This window comes from Miscanthus floridulus, chromosome 9 (genome assembly GCF_019320115.1).
Source record: "Miscanthus floridulus cultivar M001 chromosome 9, ASM1932011v1, whole genome shotgun sequence".
Lineage (NCBI taxonomy): Eukaryota > Viridiplantae > Streptophyta > Magnoliopsida > Poales > Poaceae > Miscanthus > Miscanthus floridulus.
This window is the reverse complement of record NC_089588.1, coordinates 117,825,117-117,834,042: the sequence shown is the minus strand read 5'-3', so window position 1 is coordinate 117,834,042 and position 8,926 is coordinate 117,825,117. Positions and strand designations below refer to the sequence as shown.

At 44.1% G+C, this 8,926-nt stretch overlaps 1 pseudogene; it reads left to right on the top strand.

The window, feature by feature from the left end:
• The first annotated feature begins 1,650 nt into the window (after positions 1-1,650).
• On the top strand, positions 1,651-3,644 carry LOC136480700 (PHD finger protein ING2-like; annotated as a pseudogene).
• Positions 3,645-8,926: the final 5,282 nt, after the last annotated feature.

Here is an 8,926-nt window from a genome sequence, read left to right as displayed (position 1 = left end):
CCATTGCTCCCCTCCTTCCTCCTCCTCCTCCCCCCTCTTCCTCTCGTTTGAGCGCCGATTTGTGTGGATCCGGTGTCCCCCAGGCTAGATCTGACGTCCCCCCTGCGCTAGTGGCCGGCTCCACGTAGCTCCGACGCCGCGCATGGTTCACCTCCATCAGGGGGCGGGCCGGGTTGGCGGCGCCAGGTTGACCGCCCCAGGCATGGGCGTCGCTTGCTGGGTTCTGGTGGCGCTTGGGCCAGGCACTGGCATTGCGCGCTGCGGCCTGGCTGGACCCTGTCCTGGGAGCGCTGCTGGATACTGCAGCTTGGGAGTGGTTGGCGCTGTGCTGCGCGCTGCGGCATGGGGGCAAGCGGCTCTGTAAGTTCGAATCACATCGGGGGAGATGCTAAACAAGGCGTCCTGAGAGTTGCTCCTCTTGGTCTGCATTGATCGGTCTTTCGGACCTGAAGCTGAATCTCCCTTGGGGGGCTGCCCGTGGCCATGCGTGATGCCGTAGCCGTGCGCGATGCCCCTGCCATGCCCCACGACGCGTCCTCACCACCTGTCTGCCATGTTGTTGTTTGCTGCTGTGAAGGCCTTCAATGCCCTAGCTGTGCGCGATGCCCCTGCCGTGCCCCACGACACATCCTCACCACCGGACGTATTCATCGCTACTTAAGTGCACGAAGCAACAGGGAGGTCTACAGCAAGCAGGTCTTGTAAGTTTATATCGGTTTTGTTAACATGTGGGTGGACGAATACGTCCTGGATGAGTGCAGGAAGTGTTATCTTGAATGGTCGGGTGTAAACAAGGTTGCCTCGTCTAATCTACGAAAAAAAGCTTCCCTGTCTATCCAGAAGAGGGAATTTCATTCCTCGTCTAGACAGTGATCTGCATACCAAGTTCATGCCTGGCACTCCCACACACATTAGTTGTTCACTCCTGTAAGAACATATATCCCTAGGGATCGAGCTAGTGTTTATGAAATAGGAAAGTGCGACTCTAAATTTCAGCATACACTCCGGCTAATCTTTTTTGGAGTAGCTTTTCTCTTTGTGAGAGCACTCTGCACACCAGTATTTGATCATCTCGACAACTGAAAAGCTCAAATTAACTAGCACCACCAGGAAGTCACTCCAAGCCACCACAAGCAGCGCCAACACAATCATCACCACCAAAACGCGGGAAAATGGCCAATCTTGCCGTCCTCACCATGACTGTCCTCCTTGTCCTTGTGGCCGTGGCAACCATCTCCCCCGCGCTCTAGAGAGCGTGTCGCAGTGCATGACCATCCAGACGGCCTCATCGATGTGACCGAGGTTGTGGATATCCCATTCCAAGTGGCGAGGCGGCAAATGGTCCTGCCGTTGGCGACCATATTTCGTTTTAGGGACTGAATTGAATATCACAACATTGAATTGAATTTACGAAACCAGACAGTACGGTTCGAAACTTGGCAGGCCCAGTAAACTATTGGACCACGACCTTGAGGCTCACGGACCAGCCCAACCCCGTAGACCAAGCGAGAAGAATCGTTCCAAACCAGATAGATTATGACCCCAAATCTCTTGAATTACAAAGAAATTTCCCACCTGTCTCCCTCCTACGAAACCCTAATCCCCCAATCGAAGCCCGGAGCGGCGGAATCCGCCCACAAACCGGCCGGCATGGCAATTGCTTGCACCGACGTGTACATCGACGAGTACCTGGAGTGTGAGACTTTCACGCTTCCCATTCGCGGATTATGGAATTATTTACCGTCTTTGGTTGCTCGCCACCCTTACTGGGTTGGTTTGTGTTTGGAGTCGTGCAGACTCGAACACCCTGGTAGGCGACCTGCAGAGGATCCTCTCCGCCATGCGTGAGCTCGACGGCATTTTTTAAGAAGAAAAATGAATTTGTTCGGCTGCAATTGTTCATTTCTTCCGTTTGCTTAATATTTAGACAATTTTTTTTACAGTTGGGCATACTAAGCTGTAGCTCGATGAATTGTAGATGACATTTTTAGCACTGATTGCTTCTTGGCGTGATGATACGTGGATGATTCTTTTGCTCAAGTTTTTAATTCGTCATAATGCGGTCTGCTTGGTGTGATGATATGTGGATAGACAATTATTTGCCCAAGTTTGTAATTTTTGTCACCTTGCGGTTTTGTGATCCAGGCATTATGGGTCAGACCAAGGAGCCGACAAAATATCTCGAGTGTCGTCCCATGGGTATGATAGGCCAAACATGGATGATGATGATGACATGGCGATGGAGAGGATGAGAAGGATATTGAAGCTAGCCAGGACAATGCACTGAGTCTCTGCACCGAGAAAGTATCGCTAGCACGCCAAGCTTATGACCTGGTACTGCTTCCTTCCTGTCATTTCCTTGTATTGTGGCCTGAGGAGCTTATGGTATGACCATTTTTTCCTATGTTAAACGTTTAACTAGGGCCACGATATATTTATTCCATGTTTGGTAGTTACCTCAGTTGCTGTTCGATTTCTATTCCCCAATCAAGCTCCAACATTTTGTGCCAAACTCCAAAATTTGTGCAAGAGTATGCATTTGTACAAATCAAAACAAATTCCAGGGTCAACCGGTCAATAAGTGCTCTGAGTTGTTACAATTATAAGTCGCACAAATTTGAAAGCATACTGGTTACTACTTAAAATTACTGCAAAGCAACCAGCAAGAAGAAATTAAATTTAAATATAGGCTACGATTCATATTGTTTGATATGCCACCCAATATCTATATATGGCCAGGTTTTCAGAAGACTAACAGCGGTTACGTAAATCGAATTCTAGAATACAAATTACAATGTCACCTCAATCTATCCCCTTGCCGAATTAGAGGAATTTGGGGAATCCAAACCGCTCTAGGAATGAAGTCCACTTTTAGTAGTCTTCCCATTTTACTCGGTGCCACTTGTTTTGTGTGGATATCTAATTGTATTTGTTTTCACCTTGGGAATTATTCTACAGATTGAGAGCCACATCAAATGCCTTGACAAAGACTTGGGCCAGTTTGCAGAAGATTTAAAGCAAGGCCGGTATAAGCAATCATGTTAGATTTAAACATCATTGTGGGATGCCATGCTTAATTCTTCATCTAACAGATTATTTGAATTTTCCTCTTTAACTTACAGAAGGGAAGATACCTCCAGATGAACCACCAGTCCTTCCTCCAATTCCGGTGGTTAGCAGGGACGACAAGAGAATACATGGCTGCAGTACGCCTCAAGCATCAAAGAAGTTCAGAGAGAGAGAAGAGAATTGGAATGGAAAGGAGTATGCACTTTGATTTAAGGCCCCCTCCAGGTAGCAGCAAGAAAGCAGGTACATCGATGGATGTGGATCAGACATACTGTATATGCCACCAGGTACGTTTTGAAAATGACACGCATTAATATTTTCTGGAACTTATATTTGCATCTCATACATCAACCATTTTTTTCACAAATGTTGGCTGAATAAGATTCCTATTTGTTGTTGATATTTCAGGTTTCATATGGTGATATGATTGCTTGTGACAATGAGAATGTTAGTCATTTTGGTGCCAAATAATCGTGACTCACCTACTGAGTTATTTGTTGGAGTTTTGACTGTTGTGGTCTAAATTATAGTTTGTTTTACGTTTTTACTCTTGTCAGTTCTCAGATAAGCTTTAGAACTAGTCCAGAAGTGATTCATATTGTAGAGAGAGAGAGAGAGATGGACCTGTGGGAAGTGCGTGTATTTGTATCTTGCGTTGTAATACCAACGTAACATTGAGAGAAGGGAGCAACAGGACAGGGCAAGGCGTATGATATACCCGCCTGGCATATCATCAGTTCATGATGTAACGTACGCATATATGTAGTATTCATTTCGAGTAATGCATTTTCTCAGTAATATATAGACAAATTTTTTATTCTCTGCTGGGTGATAATAAGCCTGCATGATCTGCGATTCAAAAGTTTCGAGTTCCATCTGTGCCAATAGAGTTGAATTTTCATCATTTATTTTCCAATATCATCCACTTCTGGGGAGAAAGGTGCTAAGTTAGTCTTGTCAACTTCTCGGGACACGGAACGCATGTCATTGTTTTAGAGTACTTCATGGGCTGTGAACTGCTTCATTGTTCTTCCGTGTTTATTTTGTTGGAATTTTCATGTGCTCTTCTTCATGACTTGTATAGGCGAGAGAAGAAAACATCATGGGGAAGCAAAGCCGTCATTGCAAAGTCACTAGTGAACCCTGAAAGAAATTGACCTCTGAAAAAATACTGTACCACTAACTAGGATTCATCATCTTCCTTGATCTTTGTGGAGCACCTTTTGTTTGTTCTTTGATTGTTACTTGATGGTTACGAAGAAGCTGATGTGCCGACTGCCATTGCTGGTCTACACAGGCACCTCACCCTGCACTTCACCATGACCAGTGATCTTTATGTGCTTAATTTTTATATATTCACTATGACCAGTGATCTTTATGTGCCTTCTTTCTATTTGTAGTTTAGATTAAACAAGTTCCAGACCTGTTCCATTAACAAACGAAACAAGGCCATACTACAGCTCCATCATCAAGGTACTGTGTTAAAAACAGTACAAGCCTAACCAAAACGAATGAGAGAGCCACACAACAAGCCAACCTAAAAGAACTCTTCATCTCTCTAGAGTCCCTATTGCATTCATGATCAGGTTTTTCATAAACCAGTAGACCAGCACGATCTTGGATCATCACTGTCCACCCATTTTTCATCCTCTTCAGTGCCATCGTATCTCATATCCTTCAATGTCGTCATATCTTTAGGGGAGCACAAGTCATCTGCTCTATAATTGCAATATTATTACCATCCATCTTTTGTTGCTTCGAGTCTGGGCACAGCTAGCAACAGCCAGCTTTTGAGTGTTCTCCATATTCTTCCGCCAAAGTACCTAATCAAAGGCCAAATGTTTTCCTTTTTTATGAGAATTTCAAGAGTAATTCTCCTTTTTTATAGCCACCACTGTCGAAGCATGCCAAATTCATTCCTAGCTTATCTATGTTGCTTCCCTCGGTCATCTCCTTTTATGAGAATTTCAAGAGTAATTCTCCTTTTTTATGGGAATGGTCATCTCCTTTCATTATCAATGTATTGCTGAAAACATGCCAAATTCATTCCTAGCCTTATCTATGTTACTCCCTTTCGATATATTTAGTTTAGAAACATGAAAATCATATGGATAGATTTGTCTTGAAAGGTACTTTAATAATCTCATATTTTTTAGAAATTATAACTATATTATAATAGAAAAATAGTGGTCAAAGTTGCACCTTGAATACTGTAAAAATTCAACAATGTCATATATTTATGACCGGAGGGAGTATTTTCTAAGAACAACAAATTATCATAAACTTATTGAAGGCTGATACATCTGTCACCAAAATCTGGCAGCAAACCTTTAATAAAACCCTGCTTAGCAGATTCCATCATGATTTTGGTAAAAAGAAAAACATCAACAACAAGAAGCTTCCCCATAAATTATCACACCAACTGAACCTATTCACCCAATAAATCCAATTGAAGCCAAAGCCTCTCATCCTCATCAACTATTCAAAGAACTCCACATTAACCCAGTCATAAGCCTTCTCATAATCTATTTTCAGCACAAAGCCTTGCTCTTTACCCCTGTGAGTCCACATTTCCGTACGCTGCAACAATATATAATTTCTAGAGTATATCAACAATTAGAAGGAAGATTGATTACTGCGCTTGCCAAAATTATTTGCAAGCACCTCAGGGAAAAAAGTATCAAACTAAAGCTAAGCAACCTAATGGGGCAATTTCTGTGTCTTAGCATCTGATTCTTCAGGAACGAAAGTAATAACTGCAAAGTTGAGTCTAAATGAATCAAGCCTTCTTATCCCCAATGATGAAACATAAGAGGAGGAAAAGATAGGGACCCCCGCGTCATCTCCCCGAGTGGCGACACGAGGGGCGACTGCACCGCCGCTGCTAGAGCATCCCTCACCGTGACCTCGTGCGGCCGCTGCCGCCTCTGCCAGCCAGAGGAGGCGGCAGTGCCTAAACGGCTGCCGTCACGGTCTCCCCTTCATTTCCTCCCCTTCCTTCCTCCTCCCTCCTCCCCCCTCTTCCTCTCGTTGAGTGCCGATGAGGGTGCCCCAATCACCCTCACCTCTTGCCATTTAATTTTCTCCTCCCTAGCTCTTCTCCGTCCCTCTAGGTGTGCTTGAGGTCCTCGGATGTTTTAGCACTTCATCCGTGTAATCGAACCAGAGAACTTTTGCGGGAATGGAGGCCCTAACCTCCTCGTGCCCTCCGGGATGCGTGGTATGATCTTTTGTCCAATTCTCGTTCGTGTTCTTCGCGTTCTTGCTTCTTCCTCTCCACCCCTTCGCACGTTTTTGCTTGAATCTTGAGTTGTGGGTCGTTTTGAGTCAAACCGATTGATTTGGAATGAACTAGGACGTGAGTTGATCCTTTCCACCGAAGGAATTTGACTGAATCCTCACGAGTTCATAGATCGGGGCGATTCAATTTTCTAAGAGGAAAAAACCAGTGTTCTTCGCTTGATCCAAATTTCCCGTTGATTGACTCAACTTTGAGCGATGATCTCTTAGAAGTAGCTCACCTACTGCCTTGTGATCCCTTGGTTCAATTTTGTTGGCAGTTGGTTTTGATTTGGTCACAAATCGGGTGATTTTGTGTTTGGACGATTTTCGGGCGAACTGTTTCTAGGCTGTTTCGCGAGTCCCGGACAGTCCGGGAGCACCCCCGGACAGTCCGGCCATCAGGGCCAAGCATAGGTGAGGCCGGTGCTCTGCTTCAGCCCCAGGCGCAGATAGTCCGGTCCCAAAGTGCGGACAGTCCGCCCTCCTGTTTCAGTCACGAACAGAATCAGTTTCTCGCAGTCGAGTTTCTGACAGTCCGCCCTCCTGTTTCTGATTTTGTACAGTCTGTGGTACTGTAGCAGACTGTCTGCGTTCCCAGGTTGTGCTATTTCGTTCGGTTCTTGCTCGTTTGAACTCCGAGTTGAGTTCTGCTTTTTGCATTGGTTTTCTAACATCCTAAGGAACTTTCCAAAGTACTTTTGTCACCAGTTGGCCTAAGTATTTTTGGTTGGGCTCTTGCTCCTTCTCTATCAGAGTTCAGTGCTTCATTCTCAGTGTTTCGGTTTTGTGAGTGCTTTCCAATTGAGTTTGTGGTGTCCTGCTGTGTTCCTAGGGAATATCCACCCAATCATTTGGGTCGTGGACATCACGGCGTTTGCTTCTCGTTCTTGGCGGTGATTTTGGGACAGCGGCCAAACATTTCGAAAGAAATTTGAGGCTCCCATTCACCCCCCTCTGGTTGCCGTTTCGGTCCTTCAGACACAATATACCAAACCACGTATTAAGAAACTATTGATGCCCGAAATTCATGCTGGCACCATTTTTCATTGCATTGCACTGCATGTTTCAAACAACAGTGACACCAATAAACGGAACCAGTCTAATCCACTGCTCAGTGTTCTTGTTAGACTTGAGCTCCTGGTTTGCCTTGTATAGTTGCTTCTTCTCCTCAATAGTCTTCAGGCCTCCTCCTAATGCTCCTCTTCCCTCTCCTTCCTTCTCACAATTTGACCAGCACACCGTAGAATCTGCATCTCCTTGGCCCTGCAGGAAATCACTTTACTGCACAACACATCGCAACAAAATGGCAAATGTAAGAACAATTCAGAATATTACCAACTGAAGGAACTACATGTCGCCAAGGTGGTTCCGGCTCCATCCGGGCTTTCACACAGGCATGTCAATTCGAATGCGTCATCGCTGGACTCAATGCAGGTCCCCATGCACCTTGCCGCACTCGGAAACCATCTGTAGAGCGTGACCCAAAAACAAGAGATGGCCAAAAGAAAGTTAACTAGTATGTGAAAGAAAAAAGAGAGAAACAGATAATGATATGTTTGCGACACGTGAATTTCCAATCGAAGAGCTAATCAACTAAAATGTCACTGGCAAGCACAGATTTCTCGTTCTCCCTAACTAATTAACACTAAATCACCAAAATCCAAAATCACCTACCACTGAATCATGAAATCGAGCACTACAGGGGAGCGCACCTTGGAGACAAAGCATGGTGGAGTTTTCTTCCGCCGAAGCTGCCCACCTTCACCGCGTTCTTGTAATTTTCCCTTTTCTTTTTGCTCTTCATTTGATTTAGATTGACTGGCATGCATGCTACTCTCAGTCTAATTTCTTAAATTCTTCTATCTAATTCCCTGGGATATAACACGGATTTGGTGAGATGAATTCTCTAGTCACCTAAAGTCTGTCGAGAATCCTTGTCAAGTCGTCATACTGTCTCTTGCAATCAACACAAACGGCTCCGGAATTTGAGGTGCTGATGATTCCTGTGCAGGGGGCGATCCTTAGCTTCACGGTCACTCTTGGCTGAAATCATAACTCTCGTAGGACAGCAAAGCAAGATTATACTATATACTACTATCTAGTGGCACTGTATTTTGGTAGCAAAACCATTTCATAATTGTTCTAGTGATAGCGTGTTAATCCTCATGTGATGCTTTTTGCACCGACCTTGTTTGGTTTGTTTTCTATGACAAAGGGGATGGGTATTCGGTTTATACGAGTTAAGGGAATTAAACACTTGTCACATTATTACAAAGCAGCAAAATTTTCTAATTAATAAAAGGGAAATGGATAGAAAGATCCATTGCCCATTTTGGTTAGACTAAATTTTAACCATGTACGTAGATCAAATGTTTACGGACATGAAACTTAGAAACTCTCTAAGTAACAAAAATAATTCTTATAGTGCTGTAGATTTATTAGATGTAAAAAAATCTATTTCACATATTAATCAAAAGGAAAACTAGAATGACTCACGTTAATTATTCAGTAATTTAATTGTGTAGATTAAGTAGACATAATCTATACATTATTGATGTGTAACATGTATAATACA